This window comes from Bison bison, unplaced genomic scaffold (assembly GCF_000754665.1).
Source record: "Bison bison bison isolate TAMUID 2011002044 unplaced genomic scaffold, Bison_UMD1.0 scf7180017864530, whole genome shotgun sequence".
Taxonomy (NCBI): Eukaryota; Metazoa; Chordata; class Mammalia; order Artiodactyla; family Bovidae; genus Bison; species Bison bison.
In genome coordinates, this window is record NW_011495080.1 from 8,129,833 (window position 1) to 8,130,053 (window position 221).

Sequence of the window (221 nt, forward strand, 5' to 3'; positions counted from 1 at the left end):
ATAATCTGAAAAATATATATGTAACTGAATCATTTTGCTGTACACCTGAAACTAACACAACATTGTAAATCAACTATTCTTCAATTTAAAAAAAAAATAGAAATTAGCTCTACTACTGTTGAGAAGAGCAGTGATGGCAAGAATGAGCACGATGGGCAAGCACAAGGGGATATGGGGAGGCCAGAGGGAACACAGCATGGGCAATCTGGATAGGAGGAAAA